At 41.8% G+C, this 13803-nt stretch overlaps 1 long non-coding RNA gene across 1 annotated transcript; it reads right to left on the bottom strand.

Moving 5' to 3' along the window:
• Positions 1–9071: 9071 nt before the first annotated feature.
• On the bottom strand, positions 9072–13088 carry LOC116274524. The gene is made up of 2 exons (XR_004183240.1): positions 10979–13088; positions 9072–10071 (listed from the first exon to the last, which is right to left on the bottom strand). It is a non-coding gene; the product is annotated as an uncharacterized LOC116274524 (long non-coding RNA).
• Between the last annotated feature and the right edge of the window lie 715 nt (positions 13089–13803).

Here is a 13803-nt window from a genome sequence, read left to right on the forward strand (position 1 = left end):
CACAGTTACCTCAACCAAGTAAAACTTGATACTGGAGGATGAGTGAGGAAGGAATAGAAAAGATCCTTGGATTAACTGAGTTCAACTTCCTAAAGCACCCAAGCTTACATGGTTTTTGAATTATTATTTGCAAATCTATACCCCACAAAGCAACCATAACTATATTATCAAGATGGAAGCCCAGCAGTTCCAATCCTAAGCAAGTACTTGTGTTTTTTTAAAAAAAGGAGAAGTGGATTATTTGTTTGGTTAATTAGCTGTGGCCTCCTCACCTGCTTACAATTTTCTCATTGCACTAATTCAATTATCTAATTGACACCAAGATGATATGGTTCCACAATGCATTTCCCTTGTGTTTCATGCGTATTCTCGCATTTCTTTATTGTAACTGTACAGAGGCTAGCTTTCTTATTATCCCTATTTTCTACATGAGAGAAAGAAGGTTCATAGCAGTACTGCAAATTAAGACAGAGACCAAAGTTCAGGCTTTGACATTTAATTCTACATGTGACTCTCCATTGCATGGGCTCAGTCAGATAGGGTCTTCAGCTTGTTTGAAAATTCTTTAATGAGAGATGCTTTTAAGCCACTTTTACAAATTTCAAGCTAGTATCTTGATAGTTGGCTTCATTCCTTAACAGGTAGAATGCATGTCTGCAAACTACTAAATTTAAAGATGAAGAAAGAAGGAATACCGTGGGGTTTATCCCACCCAGAGACTAGCACAGTTCCCTGCACAAAGAGGGTGATCTATTGATATTTCACAAATGAATGAATTTCTGGGTAGTTATTATAAAGCATCGTTATTTTACTTTAAAACATAACTAAGATAAAATTATATCCCAATTTCAAAAATATAAATATTAGCATATGGATAACAAATCTAGAAAAACATACAATAGATTTTTAATATCTGACACATGATTTAAAAAGAACAAAATGAATGAGAATAAAACACGTTACAGAGTGTGCAGCGAGTGTAGACAAACATAATTTTTTTTTCTTTTTTTTTTTTTTTTGTGAGACGGAGTCTCGCTCTGTCTCCCAGACTAGAGTACAGTGGCACGATCTTGGCTCACTGCAAGCTCCGCCTCTCGGGTTCACGCCATTCTCCTCCCTCAGCCTCCCAAGTAGCTGGGACTACAGGCGCCCACCACCACACCCCGCTAATTTTTTTTGTATTTTTAGTAGAGACGGGGTTTCACCGTGTTAGCCAGGATGGTCTCGATCTCCTGACCTCGTGATCCGCCCGCCTCGGCCTCCCAAAGCGCTGGAATTACAGGCGTGAGCCATCGCCACCGGCCCAGACTTTTTTTTAAATCCTGGATCTTCCACTGTCCACAGTATGGTTTTGAGCAAGTTACTTAATCCCTTTGCACCTCATTTTTGTCACTTGACAAATGGGGATAATTATAATAGTGTGTACTTCATAGTATTGCTGTACTAATTAAATGAGTAATGGGTATACAGTATCAAGCAATTAGCTAGTCTTTTTTTTTAGACAGAAGGTCTCTCTCTGTTGCCCAGACACAATCAGAGCTCACCGCATCCTTGAACTCCCAGGCTCAAGTAATCCTCCCGACCTAGCCTCCCAAGTAGCCAAGACTACAGGCACACAGCCACTACACCCAGCTAATTATTTTATTTTTTGTACAGACAGGTCTCACTAAGTTGCTCAGGCTGGTCTCGAACTCCTGGCCTCAAATGATCCTCTTGCCTTGGTCTCCCAAAGTGCTGAGATTACAGGCATGAACCACCATGCCTGGCCAGCTATTCTTACTATTGTCATCATGTCATTTCTCCCCAGTTTACATTTCTGTGACCTGAGTATCACTATACCATGACCTACTTTCATTGGCAAATATAATGGAAAGCTGACTATAATTGCAAACATCAGTAGCATTACACACATGAAATGTGAGAACTAGAACTTTGGTTTCTCCATCCTTCTCTCTTAACCCACAAAGGAAGCAGCAAGGGAATTGCTGAGCCTATACTTATATGGAAGAAGAAAGAAGGCAACTGCCTGCAGCCCATCTGGCATGTGCCAATGGCAGATGGAGAGATGGCACACATGCCTTTCGCTATGGGTCTTGGTCCCAATTTCTTTATTTCATGGCTTATTTATATCTTTGGGTGGGGAGAGAAAACCTGTCCACATTCTACCTACCAAGTGCACTCTAGAAATTTCATGTTAAATCATTGTTCACTTACTTCCAGAGCCAAGTCAAGAGAATGCAGTAAACAATATCCAATTTTGTTATTTTTTGCTTTTTAGTAACCAAGAAGTCAACCAGAGAAATTTTAGCATTGGGACAACAGGCCCCATGGAGGGGTGAGGAGAGAGTGAGGGACTGAAAATTGCAGGATTATAAATCTGCATACTGAACAGTAAGGCATCACTCTCCTAATCAGATCCCAGAATTTCCGTAATCAGGTTGACTATACTCCCATGGGAGGTTAGAAGATTCTTCTCTGGAAAAACTCAATAGACTTAGAGAAAAACATCTTCAAATGTTGACATCAGGGGATTATGCAGTAAAGGACTGTCAACTTCCTGATCCCCGCTAGGAGCCTACCAATTAACAAGGCTCATCCAGGGACATGGAGCTTCCAACTGGAGAACGGACTTTTTCAATATAATTGGCGATGAAAGATTACCTGGTATTTGGGAAAAGCTTCTAACATGTAAAACACAGATAGAAGCAAATAACAAAAAGGCGTTGGAGGCCAGAAACAATGCTGGAAATAGAAAACTTCTCCAAACAAAAAACAGTAGTAAGAGAAGATATTGCATCTATGAGATAAGAGCAATCACAAAACAAGAAAGAACTCTGGAAAATTATAAAACTGAAAGCCAAACCAAAAAAGAAAATGTCGAGTAAGATTCCAAGAAAGTTCACCAAAAAGCAAATCAGAGAAAACAATATTAAAACTATTAATATTTTTATTTTTGAGACAGGGTCTCACTCTGTCACCTAAGCTGGAGTGCAGTAGCACAATCATGGCTCACTGCAGCCTCAACCTCCCAGGCTTTAGCAATCCTCTCACCTCAGCCTCCCAGGTAGCTGGGACTACAAGCATGTACCACCATGCCCAGCTAATTTTTTTATTATTATTTGTAGAGATGAGGTCTCACTATGTTGCCCAGGCTGGTTTCAATCTCCTGGGCTCAAGTGATCCTCCCGCCTCAAACTCCCAAAGTGCTGGGATTACAGGAATAAGCCACTGTGCTCAGCCAACAATATTAAAATTAGAGTATCGGTCTAGGAGGTCTGTGTCAGAAAGCTTAGGTTTGGGTACATATAACAGAAAACCAAAAGTAATAGTGGTTTAAATGCACAAGGATTTATTCTCTCTTAAATGGAGATAGGCAAGCTAAGGTTAATATGTCAGCTCCAGAGAGATTGCCTCTATCTTTTTATTCTGCCTTTTTCAGCATGTGGCTTCTATCCTCAAATTCACATCATAGTCTAAAGTATGCTGGAGCTCTGGCCATCGTGTCTGCATTCCAGTATCAGGAAAGAGGAAGCCAGGCAGGACAGAGGGACAACTGGCCAAGTCAGTGCCAAAAGCAATTTTCCAAGAAATCCTATACCAATACCTCCACTTATGTCCTATTGGCCAGAACAGTAATTTGGTTCCCTCTAGCTGCAAAGGAGTCTGGGAAATGTACTCTTTTATCTGGGTACTTTACCACAGCCAACTAATAAGTGTTTTCCTACTAAGGAAGAAAGGGGGGATATAAATATATTTAGGTAGGCAATAGAAGTCTTTATTATAGGGTCCCATTTCTGGTTAATAGGAAGTCTGTGGAGAGTGACTAGAGAAAAGGGATAGGAGGAAACTACTCAAAATTCATATAAGGAAAATATATTTCCAGATGGATGAACTGCCAAGGATCAAGCGTAACGAATGAGAAAGGATCCCACCAAGGCCCATCCTTGTAAGATTTCAGATTGTTGGACACAAAGAGAAGATCCAGGCTAAGTTCACAAACAGTGGATCAGGACTAAGGATGGCAAGGGATTCTCAACAGCACCCCTGGGAGCTAGAAGACAGTGGAACAGCACCGTTAAAGTTCTCAGGAACATGATTCTCATCCCAGAGTTCTACACCTGGAAAAATGAATAATCAAGTTTATAGAGAATCTCAACTGTTGAAAAACGTTCTCGGGAAGAAACTAAGAAAAAAAGAGAATGTGGAATTTAGGAAACAGGGGAGCCAACATGGGAGGAAGGATGAGGGAATTCCCAGTGATATGGGAGGGGGACAGGGAAGTGCTGGGTAGAGAAGGGTGGGGTCCCTAGCAAGGGCTCCACCCTTGGGCTTGTGCCCACGGACCTAAGTGAGAGCAGGCACTCCAGTTTTTGTGTCCAAATGTTGCATTTTCCAAGACCACTGTGACCCGCCATGCCCCCCATCCTGTGTCTATAAAAACCCAAGACGATAACAGGCATAGACACAAGCACCTGGACATCCAGAGGAGCAGAGAAGCAGAAGAGCACACCAACAGGCACCAGCAGATACTTGGAGGCCATTGATGGCAGGCGACATGGAATTCAGTGGGGGGCGGTTGGAGAAGAGTGTGGCCGCTGGTCCACCCGATTCCAAGGAAGACCACCTTCCCACTCCATCCCCCTTTTGGCCTCCCCATCCACCTCACCAAGAGCTACTTCCACCAGTAAAGGACAATAAAACTCAATAAAACCTTGCACCCATCCTCCAAACCCACGTGTGATTCAATTTTTCCAGTACACTAGGACAAAAACCCAGGACACAGAAAGCCCTCTGTCCTTGCAATAAGGCAGAGGGTCTAATTGAGCTGATTAATACAAGCTGCCTATGGATGGCAAAACTGAAAGAGCACACAGTTAACACATGCCCACTGGGGCTTTGGAAGTTGTAAACACTCAACCCTAGACACTGCCGTGGAGTTGGAGCCCATGCTTCCCATTACCTCCTGTCTGCATGCTCCCCCTAGGGGTTTGAGCCGGGGGGCACCAAAGAAGAGAGCCACACCCTGTCATGTGTTCTGCCAGGGGGATTAGGAAATTTCCCATTCCACCAGGATAGCAGCTGTTTAGCAGGCCTACGGAGCACCCAGCCCAGTTTAGAGTAGGAAAAAATAATGGGTAGATTACTTGAAATTTACACTGTAAAACTAAGGGCTTAAGAAAATTTAACAATAGATCCAAATAAAACTAAGTCAATTTAAATAAATGAACCAATTACAAGCCAGGGAGCAGAGGCTCACACCTGTAATCCCAACGCTTTGGGGGGCCAGGGCAGGAGGCTCTCTTGAGCCCAGGAGTTTGAGACCAGCCTGGGGAAAATACTGAGACCTCATCTCTATAAAAAGTTAAAAAATTAGCCAGCTGGCGGGGCACAGTGGCTCACACCTGTAATCCCAGCACTTTGGGAGGCCAAGGTAGGCGGATCATGAGGTCAGGAGTTCAAGACCAGCCTGACCAATATGAGGAAACTCATCTTACTAAAAATACAAAAATTAGCTGTGTGTGATCGTGTGCACCTGTAGTCCAAGCTACTCTGGAGGCTGAAGCAGGAGAATTGATTGAACCCAGGAGATGGAGGTTGCAGTGAGCCAAGATCACACCACTGCACTCCAGCCTGGGCAACAGAGTGAGAATCTATCTCAAAAAAAAAAAAAAAAAAATAGCCAGCTGTCGTGGTGTGCACCCGTAGTCCTAACTACTTGGGAAGATGAAGTGTGAGGATTGCTTGAGCGCAGGAATTCAAGATTACGGTGAGGTATGATAACACCACTGCACTTCAACCTGGGTGACAGAGCAAGATCCTGTCTCAAAAAAAAAAAAAAAAAAAAAAAAATTTAAGCAATTACAAAAGCAAATCTTCATCTACCATGATACAAGTTAGATGATAACCTCTAAAACGTTTGAGAAATGATTGACAAATAGAAGTTTATGCATATTTATAAACACATAGATGCAGACAACAACAACAACAAAAAACAAAAATAGAGAGTGGTTGCCTCAGCAGAAGAGGAAGGGGGAAACCGAAGCAAGGAAATTCTGTTTTTCATATAAGAATTTTAGCACTATGGTTAAAATAGGTGCATTATCTTTGATATTTTAAAAATCAATTTTTAAATGGTGGCTCATGCCTTTAATCTCAATACTTTAGGAAGCCAAGGCTGGAGGATGGCTTGAGCCCAGGAGTTTTGAGACCAGACTGGGCTATGTAGTGAGACCTTGTCTCCACCAAAAAATTATTTTAAATTAGCCAGACATGGTGAGCATGTAGTCCCAGCTAACTGGAAAGCTGAAGTAGGAGGATTGCTTGAGCCCAGGAGGTCAAGGCTATAGTAAGCCATGATCTCACTACTGCACTCCAGCCCGGGTGACAGTGAGACTCTGTCTCAAAAATAAAAAATAAAAAATACATTTTTGAAAAGTGAAAACAATCCTGTTGTTCCTTCACTAAATTATCCAAACTACTTCAGTGACATCTTCCATTGGAATTAGAGAAATAAAACAGTAGATGAAAAAAATTAATAGATTGATCTGGACTAATCTTATCTTTATCTATGATTCAATAAGTCTATCAACTAGTTCTGTGAATTCTAGAAATCAAGGTTTCTGTGCTCAAGGTCTATCTTTCTCAATCTCAGCACCTACAATAAATGACATTTTATCTTAGGAAGTCAGCAGGTATCACACACACACACACACACACACACACACACACACACACAGTATTTCTGTCCATGTTTCACTGATTCAATTTGAAGCCTTTAGAACCAAAGATCCACTGGAACGGTTTACCAAGCACCAGACTGCTAAATTCCTGGGTCCTTAGAAATCCAGTTTAACTGTTGATTAAAAAAAAAAAGTTTAACGCAAAATGCATTAATGAGATAAATTGTAGAGTGAAGGAATCTGTCAAACTGAAACAAGGAAGGAGACAGCTAACATAATATTTCTCCCAAGATAAGTATTATTTGAAAACTCCTTGTGTAAGTTTGTCACTAAGAAATCCAGCTACTCAAAAAGCATTTTACTGGGCTGACAAAGACAGGACAGCATGTATGCACCGTTATTTTACATGTGTCAAAGTACCCAGGTGTTCCCTTTCATTCTTTCTCTGAAAGAGGAGTTGATTGAAGAGCCTCAATAAGCTTCCCTCTCCTTTAGATAGCAACTGAAAGGCAGTTAATGGGCCTTTAAAGTGTAGATAACAGAGGTGAGCAAAACAAGAGCTAAATCAAGCCTTCCCCCTACGTTCTGCTGCTCAGCTGCGTTCAGTGCTGTCCCTCAGTCAAGAGAAAGAGCAGGGCGAATTCAATTCTGCCATAACTGAGCTCCATGCCCATTCCCTCTTTGCTTCCTTGTGATTTGACCTCTAGTGAAATGTCATTTTATTTTACAGATGCAGACTTTCCATTCACAAGTGGGTGCTAGCCCTCAATCTCACAACAAATAAACACTAGATTTTGAAATCAAGGTGCCCTCAAAAGTAATGTCAGTCAAGAGAAAGAGCAGGGCAAATTCAATTCTGCCATAATTGAACTCCATGCCCCTCCCCACTTTGTCTGCTTGTGATTTGACCTCTAGTGAGATGTCATTTTATTTTACAGATGCAGACTTTCCATTCACAAATGGGTGCTAGTCCTCAATCTCACTAACAAATAAACGCTAGATTTTGAAATCAAGGTGCCCTCAAAAGTAATGTCACTCCCAGGTTGAACCATCAAAGGAGGAGTGAACCATACAACAAATCTTCAGCTTCCTGGGTCCCTTCACTCTTCCTGATGAACTGTGTAATGACAAGGAAACTTACTCATGATATGATGTTAAGTGAAAAAAGCAGAACATGTGTGTATACATATGTCATATAGATGCGTCTGTGTTCATGTGTTTCAGAGAAATGCATTGAAGTATTATCTGTGGTTATTTGTGTTGTAGAAGAATTGTGAATGGTTTGTACTTTTATTCTTGGTAATTTTCTGTATTTTGTAAATTATCTCGACAGGGAACCAAGGACCATATATTCCTTTAGCATTAAAAGCAAAATAAAAGAAACCTTGAATAAACCTTTTTTCTTTTTTCTATTTAAATCAAAAGGAAAGGGGGGTGTTAATGGAGTTGCCACAGTGCAATTGTTTGCCCACACCTGGAAGATCCCACCAAGTTCTGGTCTCAGAGATAGTGTGGGGTGGTAGCTGAGAGCAGAGGCCAGAAAGTAAGATTAATTGTTATTGTAAGAATGAAGTGAATTGACACAAGTAAAGTGCTTAGAGCAGTGCCTATAGGCACTGGTAAGCATAGGTAGAAAATGTTTAATAAATATTAGCTATTATTATTATTATTATTATTATTATTATTATTACTCTGAGATAGTAGCTTCCCCCTCTTACCAGAAAGAGGTCCCAATCCAGACCCTAAGAGAGGGTTCTTGGATCTCAGGCAAGAAAGAAATTAGGGCAAGTCTACGGAGTAAAGTGAAATCAAGTTTATTAAGAAAGTAAAGGAATAAAGAATGGCTACTCCATAGACAGAGCAGCCCCAAGAGCTGCTGGTTGCCCATTTTTATGGTTATTTCTTGATTATATGCTAAACAGTGGGTGGATTACTCATGCCTCCCCTTTTTAGACCATAGGGTAATTTCCTGACATTGTCGTGGCATTTGTAAACCGTCATGGCGCTGATGGGAGTGTAGCCGTGAGGACGACAAGTATTTACTCTCATCGCCATCTTAGTTTTGGTGGGTTTTGGCCACCTTTATGGCCTGTATCTTGTGCCAACCTCCTATCTCATCCTGTGACTTAGAATGCCTAACTATCTGGGAATGCAGCCCAGTAGGTCTCACCTTATTTTAACCAACTCCTATTCAAGATGGAGCTGCTCTGGTTCAAACGCTTCTGACACCCCCACCCCTCCAGTTCCTTTCCTCTCCAAGACAATGAGCAATTCTTTATGGTCCTTAAGGAAGTTGCAAGTCTATTTTCTGCCCATTTATGTCTTCTATATTATAATGCAGATTTTGGCTGTGTGGAGATATATGGGAGTCACACCCTAAAATTATATGCATTTTTTTTTTTTTTTTCTGAGCTGGATCACATGGCCTTTGGTAATCCTGCTGGTGTTTCATTCTTCAGCAAGCTTTTCCAGGCTCATTCCTTCCCCCATTTTCACTAAGTGCTTCCTGACTATTTCTCTTGAATAGCCAAGAAGGATTAATACGTTAAGCTGATTAAGGTGTACTTTGATTTATGATCATCCCTTTTCAAGTGTTTTCAAGACCAAGTCTTTTATTCTTACTAAGCTATAGAAAACGGGTAGGCAATGCCATTAGACAAGCATGCTGTTCTTTTTTTTCTACATGACACAATGTCTTTCTTCAACCTTTCTTTGGTCAAGAAACACCAGCACTGAAAAACAAGAAGAAATAGTCTCTTTAATGACAGGGAAACACGGCTAATCTTGTATTTGAACTTGTTACCCACTGGATGTGGGTAGAAGACGAGTCTCTCTTTTTTGAGAATTGACTGACCAAGGCCCGGCTATGTCACCTGGTTGACTAACCTTTCAGATACAGAAGTCATCACTGTTACTCGTTGCCAGTAAGTAGCAATTTATCACCACGTAACATGCCACCTCGTGTTATCCTAATGTGCAGAACTCCAAGACTTTTGAGAACAATCTATCCTTGATCATCCCTGTAAACAATGTGACTCTGTTTAGGGAGTATGAGCACAGATAGCCCAAACTGGCAAAAAAATTTTAAAGCATGTCTATTTAACCTTGAACTACTTCTTGTTTTCATATTTGAAATGTGTGTGACGATTGTTCAGAAGTTTGCCCCATTATTTAAAAAAAAAAAAAAAAAAAGCAAAGCTACAAAGACAGCCAAATCAGGATTGCTCAAAAACTGTCTGCTTTTTTATTCTATCATTCTGTTCTAAAGGGCTCTGTGACTTCGCACCATGAGGTTGAAGCTACAGTCCTTTCTCACCAAGAGAGTAGTAAAGCTTCTACTTTTGTTGACTTATCGCCTCTAAGCTGTGGTCTTTCTGGTGCAGAATTTTTCCTGGACAGGCAAGAAAAAGAGGATTAGATACTCTTGTTAACTTATTCATCAATTCAAGATTTATTGAGTGCTGACTTATCATGTGACGCCTATTTTGTTTAGTGCTGATGGTACTGAGACAATGGCACCATTTCTGCCCTTAAGGATATAGACAAATAAAGAGACAGTTACAATGCCATGCTCTAAGTGCTTAAGAACAAAGGGGACGACGATGTTAAATATTGAGAAATGGAGCCCTGGTCTTCCTTGAGGGTTCAGGAAACTTTCTCAGAATAGGTGAGTGTCGATACTGAAGGATGAGATGTTCGCCAGGAAATAAGGAGGGAAAAGGTATTCCAGGACAAGAAATGGCTTTGGGGAAGGCAGAGTCAGGTGAATGTGAGGGGTTCCGAGCCCTCTGGGATAGCAGCAGCACAGTGTGGTTGTAGGGAGGCAGAATCAGAAGATGAGATGAAGCCAATGTTGGGGGTCTTTGTAGATGATACTAAGTTACTTAGGCTTTATCTTGAGCTCAAAAGAGAGTGGTTGAGGAATTCTAAGCAGATGAGTTAGATGATTAACATTTTGCTTTAGAAAGATGATTATGGCTGCAGGGTGGAGAAGAGTTAGGAGGAGGGAACATAACATTGGAGCCCATAACATCATGTTGGAGATGACAGCCATAGACCAGGCCTGAGCTAAAGCAGTGGCTTCAGGGGACAACAGGAAAAGGTGTCTGGGAGGCAGAAGGTCAATGTTTTGTGATGGATCAGATAGCAGTGGTAGAAATCAAGGAGAAGACTAGGACGGCCCAGGTTCCTGGCTTGAGAGAATCAGTGAGTGTCAGTGCTATTACCACAAACAAGTGAGCCAGAAAGAGGACAGAATCCTCTTAAAAGAGCTTTCGTTAGGACAGGATAGCTCTTACCAGGATGGAGGGTGCAGGGGGCACGACTAAGCTGAAATGTTCATGAGTCATTTGTCCAGTCACACATTAAATGAAGGTGCCTTGCAACAAGCCCTGTGCTGGCAGTGAGATGACCATCCTGTGGCATAGTGGCAAGACAGTAGGATCCATCTCCATTCACAGCTCTACTCCTCACCAGCCCTGGGACTGTTGCCAGCCCATTCACTTCTAAGCCCCCATTTCATCATCTCAAATAGAGTGACTAAGGCCTCCACTTGTGATGATGATCATTATGACAACAGAGGGGAAAGCTCTTAGAAAACTGTCAATCACTGTAAACCAAATGGCCACTTCCACCACGAAGCTGAGAACAGAGTTTGCCTTGTGGATAATGGAGCACATTGGCAAAGAAGAGACAAGAGAAGACAGGGGAAGAAAAGCAATCTTAGCAGTGCAACAGACTTGGAGAGAAGTGGGGAGCAGCCTCAGGAGGCGCATCACCCCTTGTTCCTACATAGCATTGACAGTCCTGTGTACTCACAGTGTGCAAAAAGGTGGCCCTTGTGTAGATAAAGGGAAGTACTCTGAAATAACAGGCTGGAGGTTGCAAGGTGAGAATAGTTGGCAGTTACAGTCCTTATTTTAAATAATAATTATTTTTCAGTAGGAGTTTTTGGAGTGCAGATTAATTAAGAACATGGTACAGTAAAAAAGGTAGTTTCTTTTATTTCTGTGGCCTTTCATAGTAAAATGCCGTGTTTGCACTTTAAATAATTTCATAGAATTCACCTCTAGATATTCTGATAATGACTTTGAGGCACAGCAGAAATGACTGCACCTGTTTTGCACCTCGAAAAACTAAGATTTGAGGATCTAACAAACTACTAAAAGAATGAAAATCACACAGCCAGTTGGCAATGTGGATGTAGACAAATCAGCTTGGATCTACGTCTTTTGTCTCCAAGATCCAGGCTTTCTATACTACTTTATGCTATTTACTTAGAAGGATCAAAGGTCTTGAAAACATTGTAAAATATTCTTTAGCAAATCTCTTCTCAGTTTCTCAAAGAACAGGTTTAAGAAGGAATTTCAGAGAATTCCTTGCTCCATTTACAATTCTCTTGCTTTCCTAAATCTTGAAACTTTTTTCTCTCTTGGCTCTTTATTCTTACCCTACAACATGTTAGGGTCTTGACTTTCTCTAGTTTCTTGCTCCTCTTCTAGACATGCCCCTGTCTCTCTGTTTCTCTTCTAGGTCAAGGTTTTTGAAAAATACACTCGAGGTGTAGTCTCTACTTCCTCAGGTACTTCCCATATCTCAGCCCAGTAAGACCAGCCTTCTGTGTGGCCTACTGCACTGACCTTGTAAATACCAAGGTCACTGATGACCTCCCATTGTCACGTGTTTTGGCCACTGAATGTGACTTCCGTGTAGCATGACACTACCAACCATGTCTTCTCTCTCCTTGGTTTCTGTGTCCTCACTCTCCTGGGCTCTTTCCTTTTTCTCTTGCCCCTCTCTCCCACCTGCCCTGTGGATTGGTTCCTCTTTCTCTGCCTGTTCAGTAAAGCCCTGTATTCTCCACAGGCCTTGACTATCCTCTCTTCTCATTCCAAAAAATGAAGAAAGTAGATCTCAGCCTTTCTGAGTGTTGGCAACACATTTTGGAGCAGGAGAAATTTTGGAGGCAGCCTGATGGGATTAAATTGCATCCACAGATATACTGAACTATCGCCACCCTGGTTGCCTTTTGGCACAGTGTGGGTGTTTGAATAGAACTTCCTGCTCTCTTTTATGTACCATACTTGTGAAGTCAAATTTCTCAACCCAGGAATCTGCACGGCCCTGGCCTGATGTTAAGTGATGGAGTGATGCCTCTTAACTTTTTCTCATGGCAAGATGGAGCTTCCTCTCTACACAGAGACTTGCATAGAAGGCTCAGGGCCACATTCGGGCTGACAGACATGCCCATCCTCAGTTGCAATGCATGAAGGAATAGCTTTTACAGAGGGTGGGAAACACTGCCCCAGCCTCTCACACCCCTCTAAAGCTTTATCTTTTAGAATTATTGTGGTAAAATATACATAACATAAAATTTATTTATTTATTTATTTTTAAGACAAGGTCTTGCTCCGTCGCCCAGGCTGGAGTGCAGTGGTGTGATCTCAGCTCACTGCAACCTCCATTTTCCAGGCTCAAGCAATCCTCTCACCTCAGCCTTCAAAACAGTTGGGACTACAGGCCTGCCCCTATACACACTTGTACCACACTTGGCTAATTAAAAAAAAAAATTGTGTAGAGACAAGGTCTCACTATATTGTCCAGGCTGGTCTCAAACTCCCAGGCTCAAGCAATCCTGCTGCCTTGGCCTCCCAAAGTGCTGGGATTAACAGGCGTGAACTGCCATGCCCAGCCTAATTATTATTTTTTGAGAGATGAAGTCTTGCTCTGTTGCCCCAGCTGGAGTACAGCTGCACCATAATAGCTTACTGCAGCCTCAAATGCCTCGGCTCAAACAATCCTCCCACCTCAGCCTCCTGAGTAGCTGGGACTGCAGGCACATGCCACTACGCCTGGCTAATTTTCTTTTGTAGAGAATGGGTCTCAATATGTTGCCCAGGCTGGTCTTGAACTCCTGGCCTCAAGCAATCTTCCTTCTTTGGCCTCCTCAAGTGCTTGGATTACAGACATGAGCCACAGCACCTGGTCTAAAATTTAATCTTTAAACCATGTTTAAGTGTACAGTTCAGTGGCATTACATACATTCACAACATTGTGCCACTATAACCATTACCTAGTTCCAGAGCATTTTTATCCCCCTCAACAGAAATCCTGTAGCCATTAA

This window comes from Papio anubis, chromosome 4 (assembly GCF_008728515.1).
Source record: "Papio anubis isolate 15944 chromosome 4, Panubis1.0, whole genome shotgun sequence".
NCBI classification, from domain to species: domain Eukaryota; kingdom Metazoa; phylum Chordata; class Mammalia; order Primates; family Cercopithecidae; genus Papio; species Papio anubis.